The sequence below is a fragment of the Malaclemys terrapin genome, chromosome 2, assembly GCF_027887155.1.
Source record: "Malaclemys terrapin pileata isolate rMalTer1 chromosome 2, rMalTer1.hap1, whole genome shotgun sequence".
Classification (NCBI taxonomy): Eukaryota; Metazoa; Chordata; order Testudines; family Emydidae; genus Malaclemys; species Malaclemys terrapin.
This window is the reverse complement of record NC_071506.1, coordinates 197629971-197646263: the sequence shown is the minus strand read 5'-3', so window position 1 is coordinate 197646263 and position 16293 is coordinate 197629971. Positions and strand designations below refer to the sequence as shown.

The window sequence follows — 16293 nt, the reverse complement described above, 5'->3', positions numbered from 1 at the left end:
GGGGTTCTCAAACTGGGGGTCGGGACCCCTCAGGGGGTCACGAGGTTATTTCATGGGGGGTCGCAAGCGGTCAGCCTTCACCCCAAACCCCACTTTGCCTTTAGCATTTATAATGGTGTTAAATATATATAAAAGTGGTTTTAATTTATGGGGGGGGTCACACCCAGAGGCTTGCTATGTGAAAGGGGTCACCAGTACAAAAGTTTGAGAACCATTGATCTATCCCTTTCTTAATGATTCCCAAAATTCTGTTAGCTTTTTTGACTGCCGCTGCACATTGAGTGGATGTTTTCAGAGAACAGTCCATGACTCCAAGCTTTCTTAAATGGTAACAGCTAATTTAGACCCCATCATTTTATATGTATAGCTGGGATTATGTTTTCCAAAGTGCATTACTTTGCATTTATCAGCATTGAATTTAATCTGCCATTCCCATTTTGTTGCCCAGTCACCCAGTTTATACTCCCTTGAGATATAAATTAACTTCCTATATATTGGGATTAGCAGGCTCCACAGCGTTGCTGAGTCCCACTCTCACACAGGCGGGCAAGAAAGGTTGGGGACGAACGCAGTCTCGACTCTATCCTCAAATGCGCCCAGTGGTGTAGTTACATCGGTGCTTTAGGAAGCATGAGCTGTGATTGGTTTAGACCTGTCACAGGTCACACTACCTCCCCAGAGCAGCAGGGAAACTGTGTGGGGAGGGGGGTTGGGGGCGAAGGGGAAGACTGACTCCCTGAGTTGCTCCAGAGACAGCACAACACAACACTGCCCTTTACTATAGGTTAGATCACAAATCGATGATCCAGCCCAAAGATAGCATCCGAGTGTTATCACAGTACAATTTCGAAGGATATCTAAAACCTTTCATTGTTTTTTCCCCCCCAATTCTGCAAAATTACCTTGGGGAGGCTAAGAAAGAAAGAAAGACACGGTCACATCAGCTGTATCTTACCCTGAAGCTACTCCATTAATTCTTAGCATCCGTGGATGCATTATTTTTATAAGTGTGAATCCATTCAAATCTTTTCACTATCTCCCCCACTTTTAGCCATTCATTACTGTGGGTGCCAGGATAAAATGGCAATGCTACAGACATGGTTTCTAATTTTCTTTTTATCAGCTGTAATGGTGTCTGGGTAGAAACCTTTTCTGAAGTGCAAATTGGAAGTGGATCCATAGGTCAGGCTGCAAGCTTACTTATATTCGAAAACCTCACTTGAAAAACCTTTTGTGCGGCATCAAACATGCTTCAGGATGTGAATCTTGAAACATATACCTGTAAAAGCTTTTCTCAGCATGATGTTTCACATTATGAGGAAACTAAAGTACAAAAAGAAATGAAGACGACTAGACTGTGGTTCCTAGCTATATAATGAGCACTTTCTTCACTACAACAATAGCACTGACAAATGCAGTCCACCAATTCAGATTCAAAGTACACTGTTTGACACATTAATTTGACACTGGTCTAATAATAATCTTCTTTTTATCACATTACAAGATTGAATTAGCACAATACAGTAGAGCCTTGACTTTCCAAATCCAAGCTAACCAAAGTTCTTGATTACTGAAAGTCACATATGTCGTGTCCACGAATTTGGCATGTTTTTATAGGCATTACACTTTATGCATTGAATTAATTAAATGGATGAGCCTGGCAGAGTTCATACTGTAAAGTCTGCAGGAAAAGGGCTCTCTCCTGCAGAGTTTGCAAGCTCTGAAGCCTCTCCTACTGAGCATATAAATTCTGCAGGTTACTGGCACCCAGGACCGCTGCTTATCAGCCACTTTGCTTTTCTAAATGAACATCATGTCCCTCATTATTTGGGGGCGGGGAGATAATTGAATTTTTATTATAAGTGAATGCGTATACTGCACTCAGAAGTGTTGTGAAAAGGGAAATAATGCTATCGGTCTATCTCTATATGGCCTCCATTACTAGAACAAGTTCTTCAACCTAGATCTCCTGTATTTTAGGCTAGTGTCCTCAATGATAAACCACACTTCCTCTCATACAAGGAGGCTATCGCTGCTGCTTTGCCAGCTATGGCAGTATTTGCCAACTATAGGCATAGTCCCTCCGGGAAAGGAGGAAGGGCACTAGATGGTGGAAGGCAGGGCAGAGAAGAGGATCAGTATGGGTGAGGAAAGCTGTAGGTCCCAGAATCACCCCTCTCCCCTACAGACACACTTCAAACATGCTACCACATCAGCAAGGAAAGCAGATGAAAGCTCCCAGACAGTTACCCTATGTCCTAATATTACTTCCAGGAGCGGGAGAACTAATATAAAGATGGCTACACTGCTTGATGCTGGTACTACTGCTGTCCTCTTCCCACCAAAGAGCAGCATTTCCAGTTAGAGAGGGGGGACGTATTACACTGTTCTACACACTGACACCTTCTCCTTGCTGCCATCCATTGGAACCTCAGGACGGGATAGGGGAACTCTAACATTTAAGGCTCCGCTGTATGATAGTGCTGCCTCCTGCTGTCCATCACAGTCCCCTCAAGAATGCCAGTGCTGGTTGGGAGGATGGAAATAGGATTATGTTATATGTTGGAAGATGCATGTTGTGGATGGCAGTCGTTTTATTTATTATTTATTGTAATATTAATTAATTATTATTATTTAGAAGGGGCTGTGGTTTGTTTTTGGGGGTTTCTGGATCATTGCAGGAGGGTAGGGAAAAGTAGCATTTTTCTTTTTGTATCAAGAATCTGACTCCATTCACACTCTCTCTCTCTCTCATGTGAATGGGGTTTGGGATGGGCCTTTGGGTGATTTTATAAAAATGTCGGTGTCTGATGTGTCAACAGCTGGGAGTAACTGGCCAATAAATCTCTTTGTGAATTAGTGGGATGCCAAAGGGAGTGGGGCTGACTCTGTGGCGATATTCTTTGCCTTCCCATCGTAAGTACATTTTTTAAAGGATCTGATGCATATTGAGGAAGATGGCCCAGGGCAGCTGCTGCACTCTTCTGAGATGACCATGGACCAGTTAGGCCACCACACAGCACTGAAGGCATTTGTATGTTGATCAAAAAGAAGGTGCCAAGTTGACTGTCCACTAGATATGGGCATAATCAGACCTGGTAATGGTTACTGGGGTCATTCTGGATGAGTCTTACAAGGAGGAGATAGATGAACTGTTTTAGAAGCCTCCCTACCTCCCAAAACCCTCAAAGAACCCACTTCTGTTCTCATGCTGGTATAAATGAGAAGTAATTCAATTGAAATCAATGACTTTACTGTCAATTTATGAATTTTACTGTAAAACCTGTGTCAGATGGGAATCGGGCCCTAAGTGTAAGAGAGAAAGTGGGTGACATGACTCGAACTTGAACATGTATGTTTATACTACACAGTTCCAAATCATTCTAATTTGTATTGTAAGGCTTGCTTTTAAACCCTCAGGGTTTAAGATCTCTGTAATTGAGAACAGTCAAAAGTGTTCTTTTCAGAAAAAAAAACATTAAGTGGATACAATAAAATTAAAACACCGGGATAGGGTTAAGTGTGCTTCTAAAGTTCTGTGCTTAGCTGCACTCTAATTGCAAATGACATATGTGAGGTAAGCAACATGTAACTTCTCTTTACTAGATCATTCCTGAACAACTGCCAAAAATCTTTTTGCATGCCACCTAGAGCTTTAAGACAATGCAGGAACAATGGCAGGTCTGTAAAATCTGCCAGAGTTGACAGTTCCTATTGTTCAGAAAACTTTTGTGAAGCATAGACGTTTTCAGATTAATGCTGCAAAATGCTGAACAAAATGGGTGTCAAGCTAATCGATGGGCTTTCATGATTCAATCTTTTGTTTTCTTGCTGTTCCATTTTCATCCTGTGCTGACTATTTCTCGGTGTGCGCGCGTACACTTGTATCTGTGCGCAAACACTATTCAAGGTGTACTTGCGTGTTTGGAAGGAAAGGAGAAGAGGCATCTCTCTGTTATTGGGCCAATATTTGAATTTGGACACGTCGTCTTAGGTCCTCTCTCTCTCTTTTTTTTTTTTACTGTAGATTAACTTTTCCATAAAAAACTTATTTTGCACCACAACAGTAAACAAAAAATAGAACCCGCTTTGATTTGAGGTTATCATCCATGGCAGTTTTATTCAGAGCAATCTGTGATTTTATGTTCCCCACTTACCACCTGGCAAATGGAATTTGGCTTTACAGGTGTGCCAACTTATTTGATTAACAGGGTGAAAATAAACAAGAGGTAGGCAAAAATGATGACACTGGTGTCTTTAGCATCAATGCAGTGAACAGTTCACCTGGGTTCACAATGGCTACAGTGTTTCCACTGAAGTGAAATGAGGGTTACGTTCCAGGGAAAAATGAAATACTCCAATTAAAAATCTTTAACTATGTAAAAATATACAGAAACTGTGTAAAATCTACAGCCATCTGCTCTACTGTTTCTCTGTTAAAGGAAGCATCCCTTCTAGCCTTCTGCTGTATTTGCCCAGTAAAGATTAATGTCATGTAAATGAGGCTCTACAAGTGTATGAAGAACCACAGAGAAATGGTTAACACAGTAAAAGCACATATCTGAAAGCAAGTCGAGTCAAGTCAACAGCTAGAAGCAATTTACTGTACAATGCCTACTCCATTTGGTTTTGTATTTATTTTAAGGTGTTATTCTTGCTGCAGGAAAGGAGAAACAATTAAAGGTCTTTGCAATAAGGTCTTACAGCTCATCTCCCAAGAAAAATGTAAGCAAAAAATGTGGGCCAGATTCACAGCTGGTGGAAACTGGTATAGCTCTATTGAAAACATTTTTTAAAAAAGACACAGGAGCCCACTGAACAAAGTGTTTTCCAAGTCTACCCAGGAAATTAAAGCTACCCCAAGATGGCATCCTTCAGCACTGTATGTCCTGATTGCTGCCAACATGCCACAATCCTCACTGAAGTCCACCTGCTCTTCTCTTGCTGGAATCCTTATTGTCTGAGACTCTGACATTGTTTGCTTACACTCTAATATGCAGCATGCCTCTACTGACTGAAAACAACTGTTCTATATACCATAAAGGCCAAAAATCTAATTCAAAATGGATCTTTAATTTCAGCACTGATTTTTCTAACTCAGCCACCACAGTGGGTTGAAGCCATAAGATAGACTGCTATGATCCACTACCCAAAGCTTAGCAATTAAAGGCTCTCTCTCCCCACCCCCTTCCTTTTATCTGCTAATGTACAGGGATAGACAAGTAAATAAATCCCTTCAAACAAGGTTAGGGAGATATAGGAATTCTGTCAGTCAAACGGTATTTGGTTAACGATAGTGACTGAACTTGACACATTTATATTCTGTTTGAACTACATTTCTGAAGCACTAGCAAGAATTCAGATAACATTTTAGCACTGTAATAACCTTACAATATATTTCTCTCTAACCCAAATATTATCAGTCTTAAGACACAGCAGAAAGCAGAAAGCCATTGTTTGATTGAATTTAAGTGTGTATTTCAGTGCCTGTGAAAGGTGGTCAAAAGGACAGCCCTGGAAATTACAGCACAGGAGAGGTACACTCCAGGCAGTACACCCAGCTGTCCTTTCAATCAAACATGCCAAACCCGTGAATAAAATATAGAAATTTGGGTTGTTTTTGGCTTAATTGGCTTGTGAGTTGCTTGTTGGCTATTTTTGGCTTGTAGCTTGTTTGACTTGTAGCTTGTTCCTTCTTTTTTTTGATCGGCTCCCAGCAAGCAGGGGCAAGGGGCAAGCGGGGCAAGAGAGAGTCAGGGGTGCACAGTGGGCCCACCACAGTCCCAGCCTGCACACCGGGGGGATCTAGTCACAGAGTGTTGGGGTTCTTAGGACTGGCTTGTTTTGGCCTTGCTTTGAAATAGGATTAGCTTCATTTTTGGCATATTGTTAAAGTTGGGGTGCTTATTTACCACGTGAAAGTTGGCAACTGTGCTTTCAATGTGTCTCAGCCCTGACACAGAGGGACCACCTCTAAGATTGTGAGTGGGCACCTCTCTCTGCTTAGGCTGTCATCTGTGATGATGTTTTTAGTGATGCAGATGCCAATATACAATAGATGAATAAGCTGCCTACTAGCACAGCAGATACATTATTCTCTCCTTTCCAGGATTTAGTTTTCATCACTTAGTGCCACTTAGCATTGAGGGTAAGTTCCCCAATAATGGACAATGGTTGCAAACATATCATTTCTCCCCTTTGCAAAGATCAGGAAAGTGACTTAGTTTGTAGTCAAATTGTCACAGAATATCTGGGGACACTATTTTAATAAAAGATGCCCCAAGGGTCACTGGTAAATGTAGAAAGCAGCGACCAATACTGTAATGGTCAAGAAGAAAAAGAATTCAAACGTAACCTATGGTCTTCTGGAATTAGCGATGAATTAGCTTAAACGTCCACAAATAATTAGAAGAGCCAACTCCACCTTTCATTAAGAGACATCTTGATTGTATTAATATAATAGAATCGTATGTTCTATATTTAAAAAAATCATTTTCAGAGAATTCTTGAAAATTACACACACACACAATATATATTTACAATATATTTCTCTTTAACCCAAATATTATCAGACACACACACATATTCCTTTTCTAGCCACAACATCCTAACCAGGCTCTATTTCAGGAGCGGCCAAACTGTAGCTCTTTTACCATTAAAATGCGGCTCGCGGAGCCCCCCAATATCCCTCCATTCTCCACCTACCAGATTGGGGGGGTGGAGGAAGCTCAGGACTTCTGCCTTGCAGTGGGGTGGTGCAGTAGGGACTTCTGCCCAGCAGGGAGGTGCGTATCAGGGCTTCTGCCCAGCGAGGAGGGGTTCTTGGGGCTTCTGCCCTGTGTGGCGCACCTGCCAGGGCTTGGGGCTTCAGCAGGAGCAGGGCTGAAGCCTCAGCAGGAGCAGGGCTGAAGCCTCAACCCCCGGCTCCCGGCAGGTGTGCTCTGGCTCTCGAACTTCTGAAGATTGTCATATGTGGCTCAGAGGGCCAGTAAGTTTGGCCACTCCTGCTCTATTCCTTTCATGAAAGGAATGAGTCTTGTACAGTACCTCTGCCTGCCACAATATGTGAGGAAATATCTAGAGAGCAAAACTGTTCAGTTTAGCAATGTCTGAAAAGGAGACTCTTGGGATGAAATTTTCAGGCAGCAGTGTAGCAACTTAGGCTCACAGTAGTTCTTAGCATTGGGAAAGGAAATTGTGTGCTTAACTCCTCACGTACACACACCATGCTGAACATGGACCCCTAGAAGCAGCTTCATTCTGTGTTTCCATTAGGTTTGGTTATGATTTCTTCCAAAGATCATGGCCAGATATAGCCACAAAGGAAAACATTTGTTGTTTCTAGTTTCATCCTCTCTCCTACGTGCTATCCTGACCCAGATAAATGAACTGCGCACAGTGAGAGTCATCCAAGAGCTTTGAGCAGCAAAGCTCTCAGTCCAATGAGAAGTACCTGATCAAATATAAACAAGGATGGGTCAAAGGATGGGACGGTGTAACCCCACTGACTTCAACGGACGGATGAATTTGCTCCACTGATTCTAACTGTGCAGCATCTACTTAACAGGATCTAAACTGACGAGTCACAAGAGGCAGGAGAATCAAGTTCCAATGTATGCCCCCACCTGAGGAAAGACGGGTACTCTCTGTGCTTGCCCTGCATTCACTTGCTTAGTGAAGAAACAAAGATCTCTTTCTTGTCTCAGAGTTTACAAATAGAAGAGAGCTTGCCACTGAAATTAATTTTTAAAAATAACTGAAATAAAGGGCAGTAAAGGCATGATTCACTATGTTGAAAACAGTGATGGATGATCAACAACTAATGGTTGTTTTTGGCTGGATGTCTGAACTAGTGCCTTACAGATTATTATAATAATGTGCATGCCGACAGTACAACGTTGGTGACCACACAGGGGCAGCTCCTACTTCTGTGCCTGCAGTTTTCTATTCCATGTAGTTTGGGGTAAGAGATTCACTTTCTTTATTAAAATAGAGAAACAGTCTGAATTACCTAGCAAAATATAAAACCCTTCCATATACTAATCCTAATTAGGCTAAATGATAACCCAAGGCAATACAAACAGCTAATAGATAACTACTGTACGTCTGATGTCTAGAGACATTAATAAAACCATATCTAGCTAGATGTGAAACGAACAAATAAAAAGCCCCTCTTTGTGCTATTTACAGTTGTTGCTAATCTGCCTTCCTCTTCCTTGGTGGATAAACTATTTATTGATCTGTTCTCAGACTGAAATACCAGGATAAGTATACACAGAGATTTACTTACAGAGATCCTGTAGTTCCATCGTTCCCGATGACAAATTTGCCTCCTATACTACAGCATGGAAATGACTTAATGCTTTCTGTGGACGGAACAACGTGCTTCAATAGCAGATGGTCTCCGATGAAGCTCTTTAATGAGATCCGTTTTCAGTTTAGCTATGTGAAAGGAGACCCCCTCCTTTGCACACCTTTGCCCGGTGTATACTTCAAGTCCAAAAGAATAAGCATGTAGCTTTGCTTATGTTTAGAGTGTTGGAGCCCAATTGTGCTCCAATTGGCAAGAACATAGGAAACAGCAGCCAATCACAGCGAGCCTCCATTTCAGGGAAACTCCTGCCCATTTATTTAGCATCTTCAGAGACTATATTTTCTAGGAAGAGCGCCTCACTTCTAGTATCATAAAGGGAAAAATAATAGCTCCCTGTCTCTGTATCTCCCACTCCATCAGCCCTCCTGCTATTTTTTAGGGCCTGGCAATTGTCTAGGGAGAGTTCAGACTCATATCCAGCTTCCACCTTGCTGGGAGAAGAGGAGGGGAGAGCGCCTGAGCTTAACAATTACTGATTCCATCACCATGGAAACAGACTGGATGCAGCGAGCTAGATTTGTGTAGAACATCTGCTGCCAGACTCATAATCAACTGCAATCTCATCTTTTTTCCACTCTCACTACTTATTTGATTGAGAGTTTGCTTTCTCCTTACATATACCCTGGGAAAACACACACACGTAGTTGCTTTCCCTTTGCATACACACAATGTTAACGCATACATGCATATACAGACACAGACATATATTTGCTTCACCTCTACTAACATATACCATGAGAACCTGCACATACATATACGGAAGTGCACACATACATATATGTATGTGATGTGTACTGGCATGCCATCATGTACATATACACTGAGGGATATACACATCTCTAGCCAGACAGTATTGCTTATATATGTATACACAGATTGCTGATCTTAATGATATTTTGGGTTTGATTATTCATTCTATCAATCACAGGACAAAAATAGATGCACAGGCTATGAAAATGTTAGATTTAGCTTCCCAGCTTTTCTGTGGGCCCCAGGAAATATATTACTGTAACACTCGCATGCAAACCCAAACCAAGAGGATCTACAACCTGACCCTGGGCAATTTATTTCTACTGCTCAACTTTCGGAAATAACATTATTTTATTAGTGGTTTATAGGCACCTGTATGCCTCTTTTAATGACCTGCTCCCCAAATGGTCTTTAACATCCCCTACCTTAGCCCCCCAAGCCTTGACTCCAGGTTCATACTCACCATCCTGCCTACATGTTCTACTGTCAACAGGAAAAACCTTCATCTGCCATGTGGATTGCAATTCAGAAATATGGGTCATTCCTATCCAGCCCTGGAGCAGAAGGAGTAAGCATTGCGTGATTTGGGGAAGTAAAGTGGGGGATACAATGGGGAAAAAAAGAGGAATGATGGTCCAGTGGTCACTAGCCTGAGACTTAGGAGGCTCAGATTCAATGTTCTGCCACTAACTTCTTTGTGACCTTGGGCAAGACACTTAGCCTTTATGTGCTCAGTTATTGAGTCTGTAAAATGGAAATAGCAGCCCTGCTGTACCTTACAGGGGTGTTGCAAGGATTAAAGATTGTAAAGTGCCCAGACATTATGGTAATGGGGACCATATAAGTACCTCAGCTACACAGAGATGGAAACACCTCTCTGTCAATATATTTACATGAATGTGTTTGAACTTACTAAACAGAGAAGAAGAAGGAAGGGGCCCGTTATTTGGAAAAAAAAATACTCAAGTATTCTACAGAACCACTGTATTAAGTATTGTAAATGGCCACGTTTAAGAATCATCTGTGCTCACGTCACTAGGCTGCAATGCTGGCACATAAGCATTCATTTTAGAGAAAACAAATGCTTTTTTAATCATGCACAACAAACTGGATTTCCTATGGATTAGGAGCAACTTTTCACATTTCATTATCTTTTCTCAGCTTTTGTGTTACTAGATATTTAAAATAATGCAGTCAGCTGCTTTCTTGAGAGTGAATATCTTTATAAATCATTATCCAGCATTCTTGTCATTTATGGTCACTCTTTTAGTTTTGAAACATTAAATTGCAGAAGGCAGCCAATTTGCATTTTGGGGGAGGGAAGGGCTAATTTATAGCCAGATTTGTTAACCATCAGGGTGTGCTGAAAAAGCCATCTTTATTTCTCCAGGCATTTGGGATGAGGTTAGTTTGAGGGCAAGGGAAATAAAGTGAAAGGTTTATCTTATTTATATGCAAGCAAATGTACACAAGCATTGCAATTGTTTATTTTGTTATTTGTTGTTGTGTTTTATGGACTATGTGGATTTAAAGCTTTGTTACCACTAAGAGCTTAGGATAGCTACATAGAATAGAAACAAACAAATAAATAAAATAAAATAAAATGCAATACAAAGAAGGATCATACATCACAGTCCCAGTGAGCCTCTGCACAGTAATTTTGCTTTTAAGGCAATATTAAATTGGAGAACTTCCTAATCAGATGAATAGTTCTTTTTGCCAGTACTGTGGTATGATATACAGAGTGCAAGACCATTCATTCATGCTCAATCTGCTTAACAAATCACCATCACAGGCAAAGATGATGATCAATATTGTTTTGAAGTATAGGGTGAACCCTCCTTTAGGCTCAGTTTCCATACTCCTTGGTCATCTCCCCAATCCAACTGATTTCATGCTAATGAGAAGAAAGAGCATCACTGATTAAGGTGTTTGTTTGGAACTCAGGAAATCCATGTTCAATCCCTTCTGTGGTACAGATTTCCTCTGTGAGCTTGTGTAAGTGACTTTGACTGTGTCATCTTAGCTTCCTTCTCTGTAAAATGAGGATAATAGCACTTCCCTTCCTCACAAGCATGTTTTGAGGATAAATACGTAAGATTATGATGTGCTCAGATATTATGGTAAAGGGGGGCCATATAAGCACTGGTGACAGATGAACTATAGGGCTCCAGGGATGCAAGACCAGACCATTGAACCTATATAGAACAGGCCCATACAAAAATCAAGGTGAATCCATCAGGTCAAGCAGACACAGCAAACAGAAGTTGGGAAAAGATATTTTGTTGGTAGGAAGAAGTGGAATTAGAGAACAGCTGCATTCTCCCCATAAGACTGTGGATTTCCAAGTGAAAATTCACATGGAAGTTACTGCACGTTGACTCAGCAGTAATTATCATCAGTATTGTCTTCTCACCTTACAAGAGCAGGTTAGTACAATCAACAGCATTACATCTCCAACTGGTGCTAGAAGATGTTTGGAGCCTATGTGGCCTCCCAAAGAAGATAGACATCTACTGGGATGGGGTCTTCACAGACTTCCAACAGAATCACAGCAGCTGTAGTTTCTCTGTGGTGACAAAAGCTCCTTCTTTTCAATGGGATGATTAGCTGATAACTGCAAATTCTGGGTGAATGTTCTACCCACACGATAGTCTATTTGCAAGGTTGAAGCATTCATTCTAGAGGCAAACCCATATCTTTCTTTTGAGTCTCTACTCCCTCAGGCAGGCATTAATAATTAGGGCCACAGAAAATATTTAAAAACATATCAAAAACCTTCAAGTCTGATGATTTTTCATTCAGTTTGATTTAATGACTTTTTCTCCAAATTCATGAAAAAAATGATTTTTTTTCCTCTTGAAAATGGGCCAATTTCTTTTTACTAAAATTTTTTTGCACACTTTTGATAGTGTTTTTTACATAGAAATATGTGAGCTATCCCACAAAAAGCCAATATGGGAAATTTTACATATACAAGACAGACAGACAAAATTAATTTTAGGTTATATATCACATATATTGCCTCCAGACAGATATACAGTGTGGTTTGTAGTAGGACTGAGAAAAAAATAATATGCACATTGTGTGTGTGTGTGTGTGTGTGTGATATACACACACCCCTTTGCAAATCAGATTAGCCTGGTCTATAACCATAGCTCCCAGTGAAGTCAGAGGGAAATGCAGAGGCACAGAACATTTAAAACTCATGCCTACTGTAAGGAGATATGATTTGCTGTTTGGAGCACACAGCACTTTCCCCATTGAGATAGAATCATCTTTATCATCCTCTGACTCAAATGTACCTCTCCTGGAGATTACTGTATTTATAATTTGAGGAGTATGTAAGACTGCTCCTGCATCACTGGTCCTGCACACCCCTTCCTCCAGTTTGCTCAGTTGTTGCATCTTGTATTTCTCTATCTTGCTTAAAGTGCAGCCTGAGAATCAAATGTAGCCTACAGAGTTCTACAATGCAGCCCTGACCCCAATACCGAGATGTGAGGCAAAGAGACTATTTTTTTCAGCATGTGGTACTTCATCTTAATCAAAGCTGCCTTCCTTTCAGATGCAGGGGCTTCTAGCCTCCATAAAGTGCACCTCCATATTAAACAAGAATTCCACTAGTTTTATACAAATAAAGCTTGACCTTTGGGCTCCTGAGACGTCGGGCAATATCTGAAGACAGACACACCTGGTCTGTCTAGTAACACTGGGACTGCAATGCTTTTTCATCTCCTCTGACAACTAAGGTCCTCCAACTCAGCAGAACTTAGCACAGAAATCAATTATGCAGTGGCTGGGGGAATTGACAAGATCATCTGTTAAGTCTTTTCCACCTCTAATGTCTATGATTTATATGAAAGCTGGGAGGTCGGCAGCAGGTGGGCTGGAGAGTCATGACTTTGGGGTTCCAGTTCCAATTCCAATGCTAACTCGTTGAGACACTGAGGGCAAGTCACTTCACCTCAACATCTCTGTAAAATGGAATAATAATATTTGCCTCACTAAAAAAGGGCTTATGTGGGTTTATTAATGTCTGCAAAGTTCAGATATCTATTCTGAAATGAAAAATGAAAAATCATAAACTATAGATATTAATATGCATAACAATTATAATAGTGGAAGTTTTCAATTATGCTTGGCCAATGCAATAAGCAGCAAATATACCCTTCAACTTTTATAATTTGTTGAAGTCACATTCCTCTACAAACGTGGTTTCACTACTTAGGATCTCTTTTGCAAGATGATTCCTGTGTAACAGGAGTAGGAAATGAACAGACTTGAAGAAATAAATACACCAGCTATCAAGTTGATCCAAAATATTTACATGGGAAAATAAAAATGAGAACCTCAGGTTTAAAAAACAGAGTAACCAAAATCCATAAAATGGTGAATATTCCTCTTTGCAGTGGTTAGATTTTAAGGTCAGTGGCTTTTGATAAGAAGTATTGGGCACAGCCTGGTGACAATGACACCTGACCTTAGGACTTGAAATATCAAATGTTTATCTGAAAAAGCAACTCTAAAATGTGATTTAGGTTTGTAAAGGCCATACACAAGGGCAGTTTTTTATCCATCACCAAAAATAAATAAATAAATATCACAAACCAGCCCTGCAGCTCTCTGCAACCTATAAATCTAGTCATCTCAAATATATACCATATACAGTGGTGATTCCAGAACTACAGATCAATTATACATCAAGCCAGTGCATAAAAGATAGCTGAAGAATTCAGACCATCAACTCCAGAATTTCTATAGGTAATATTTGAAGCATAAAATTGCAAGGCCAACAGAAATGATCTCTGGGGTGTTACAAAATATAAAACTTCCCCTCTCTGGGGGTGTTACAAGCCAGACTTCTACACTTGGGTTTTTCGATTCAACCAACTATATAATTTTGTCCAATGCCAAAATACTTAATCACCTTGTCGAGAAGGACTTCCACATCTGTTAATCAAGTTAGAACTTTCCTTCTTTTACTCTCTCTGCTTTGAACGCATTTGGCCAGCACAGAAGTAATCTTATACTGCTGCACCCTCTGCCAACAATGGTCTACGGGGCATCTGGCTTTAGCTGCTCCCCTAACACTCACTTCACTAACGACAAAGACTGAATTTACCTCTGATGCAGAGAGTCCAACTCCAAGAGCATCCTTTAAGGTTCTCTGTTAGCATGAGGGGAAGTGAGCAGCATACAAGGGTGCTATTGATGCATTGATGCTGTTGCAATGAAGGGGAATAAAATAGATCTTTGCTTCCTACCACTCACCCTCTCCCTCACATGTGTATTAAATTGAATACTTGGCAGGAAGTGTGTATACGGGTAAATGCTAGCAGAAATATCAACTGCTCAGTATTATGTTATGCTCATCTTCTATCAGAACGTGTTGATGTGATCTCTACTTGGTCACATAAAATAATAAAAAGACGATTTATGGGTCATTTGCTTTTTATATTTTTAAGAGTAGATACGAAAACGAAAGGAGAAAATAATTTAATAAAATGCTCCCAGAAATGTCTATGCTAAACTAATGATTCTGGAGCTACCATGCTTTATTGTGTAAATAATCATGTATGTGTTTTTAATATGTGAATTACATAAAGAGATACTTGGGAACTATCTAAAGAGGAGATTATTCACCCCAGAGACTGCAGCAGTTTGTGTGTCAGTGCATCTGCCATGCAGCCACATTAAATCTGTTCAATTCAAAAGTCTCACATTTTTTTGTTGAAAGGGGAAAAAAGTTACTAGTGTGAAAATGTTTACTACCCTGAAAATGCAGTCTTAAGTATTAACCTAATATAACATTAAGAACAGTGGGCCAGAGAACATCACTGAAAACCTTTTAACTTCTACAGGACTTGTAGGTATTTATATGAGTGGCTTTGGAAAAACTAGCATTTTGATTTACTTTTTGTTAAAATTTGAACATTTTCTGATCTCGGCATTTAAAAGCAACAATCACATGTACAGCAGCCTTTGGAGAAAGTATATTAGTATGATTATGAAAATTTCATTAATAACACTATATCTTTCCATAGTGCCTTTCATCAGAGGATTTAGCATCAGTGAAGCCTCATCAGACCCTTACAAGGTAGGTAAATATCAGAACATACACGTAGAAGAGGGGTAAACTGAGGCACAGAAAGGTGACAGGGCTTTTCCAAGACTAAACTTAATGGCAGAGCTGGGAATAGAACCCAGAAGTCCTGATGACTAGTGTCTTGTTCGACCATTAAATAACATTGCCTTTCTAGAACAGCTCAAACTACCCTACAAATCTATCTGCCTTCCCCCCAACCTTGGGAACAAAATTAAGCTGAATAGAAAATAATGTAATTCACTGCTTATTACTTGCTTGCTTCCTTAAATTGGCAATATTGAAGGAAAAGTTTTGCATTGAAAATATGAATAAAAAATGGTCACACAGGGCAATTACCTAATAAGCAAATGTGCTCTATTTTTCAGACTACTCCCAGCATAGCAACATTCATGTATATGTATATGTAAATGTGCATGCTTGCACACACACACACACACACACATATATGCACACATGTGTGGCATACACACATGAATGCAACACATTGCATATACATATACACCTCTACCTCGATATAATGTGACCCGATATAACACGAATTCGAATATAACGCGGTAAAGCAGTGCTCTGGGGGGACGGGGCTGCTCCGGCAGATCAAAGCAAGTTTGATATAATGCGGTTTCACCTATAACGCGGTAAGATTTTTTGGCTCCCGAGGACAGCATTATATCGGGGTAGAGGTGTACATGAGTGTTGCTCTGTGCACTCACATAGTAGTCTCTTTTTTAAATTGCTTGTTGTATCCAGTGTTTTAAATGGAAGTTCCAACCAGGCTAGATGGGCTGGGGGAACATCAGGAGGAAAAGCTTCAGACTCTCCACTTTGGAAAGAAGAGAAATGGAGGGGCACTGTCTGGATGTAACAAATCAACAACAAAGACACCTGTGAAAGGAAAAACTTAACAACCTATTTTGATTTCACAGAATTTCAAATGTATATTATAAAAATAATGAATGACAAGCTCTGAAGACCAAGAGGAGATTCTGAAGCTCTGAAAGTGGCAACCTACATAATACCAGTAAATAACGCACCCCTGACCCCAACATACCCTTAGCCAAAA

The 16293-nt window shown here is 40.3% G+C and overlaps 1 protein-coding gene across 9 annotated transcripts in view; it reads right to left on the bottom strand.

The window, feature by feature from the left end:
* The window catches only part of ELMO1 (engulfment and cell motility 1), a 453353-nt gene that overhangs the window by 102974 nt on the left and 334086 nt on the right, over positions 1-16293 (bottom strand). The window contains exon 1 of one of the 9 annotated variants that reach the window (XM_054019262.1): positions 8291-8732. The exons of 7 other annotated variants lie outside the window; for them this stretch is intronic. The gene's annotated coding sequence lies outside the window, so the exon portion shown is untranslated. Of the gene's footprint in view, positions 1-6705; positions 6801-8290; positions 8733-16293 lie in introns of those variants that run through there. One more of the 9 variants, XM_054019263.1, reaches the window with a different exon arrangement.